Raw genomic sequence first — 1,211 nt, 5'->3', positions numbered from 1 at the left:
GGTGGCTTTGTTGTTATTATTGTTGTTGCTGCCGTGAAGGCAAACCAATCGACCGACGACACAGGTTCTTAGGGAGGCAACAGACGGAATTGCAACTTGACACCAGCGATGACGGGCCGTTCACCATTGCCATACGACATTGAGGACATTGGATTCCAGTGAGACGCTGCGCTGCACAAAACTCAGCACTCATCAAAGTACCCATCAAACACCGATACGCCGCCTTTTCTTTGGACAACACTTTCTTTGTGTGCAGTCGTCGTTACTTTTCTACCAGCAAAGAGCTAGTCTATAATTATTCAATTTAAATGAATAAAAGGGACGTTCCTGTCTTATCTCACTGGGAAAGAGGATGGTGCAGGACTAGAGGACAAGACGCAATTTACCACGGTAGGAGCATTTGAAGCAAAAAATGGGATGCAATGCACCGATGAAAGGAGCTGGGTACGAAACTGGTCAAATTGCTGTTCTCCAACAGTGGTGGTGGTGGTAATAGTGATGGCAGCAGACGTATCACCATTGGCTGGCTGAAGGTTAGTGTAAAATGACTACTTGTTTCCAAGACAGCGATTAGTGATTATTGGAAGAAGAGATGTATGGAACTGAGATAGATATACAAACAGGCTCATATTGCTTATTATTTGGTGCTCAAGAAAGTAAAAGCGTAACTTGTGATGTGTTTTTTAAGTTCACAGTAAGCAGATGTTGAATTCTAATGCGATTTTTTAACTTGCTTTGTTATTCTTGCCTCGTAACGCATTCTATTTGTTCCCTCCCAGTGCCTGCCCACCTCCTCCAAAACTTGCCCCTGATACTCGAGCTCACTTCGTGCCATCATCGCCCATAAAATTTCACAAGATTTAAAGAGGCTAAAATGAGCTAGGGATTATTCCACCCCTTGAAAAACCTCCACCACTTTAAGGTACCACAACCATATACGACTTCAAATAGCTCCACTTGATTACAACCAATGCACTGCATATAGCTTAACACTTGAGTGAACTAAATTTTAAACTTGTGAAAACACCCGGTAGATAATCATAAATGCATTCTGTGGGAAGTGAATCAAGCCATGCAGTTGTGACTTTAAGTGACCCATCGACTACTCGGTCTATCGAGGACTGGATGTATAGAAAGATGCAAATCAAAACAAACAGCCTTTTGTTTAATAAGGGATTAGCCTATCCATTAGATAGCAAGTTTTTAAACCT

Source organism: Echinococcus granulosus (assembly GCF_000524195.1).
Source record: "Echinococcus granulosus chromosome Unknown EG_S00261, whole genome shotgun sequence".
NCBI classification, from domain to species: domain Eukaryota; kingdom Metazoa; phylum Platyhelminthes; class Cestoda; order Cyclophyllidea; family Taeniidae; genus Echinococcus; species Echinococcus granulosus.
Note: the sequence above shows the minus strand (reverse complement) of the source record.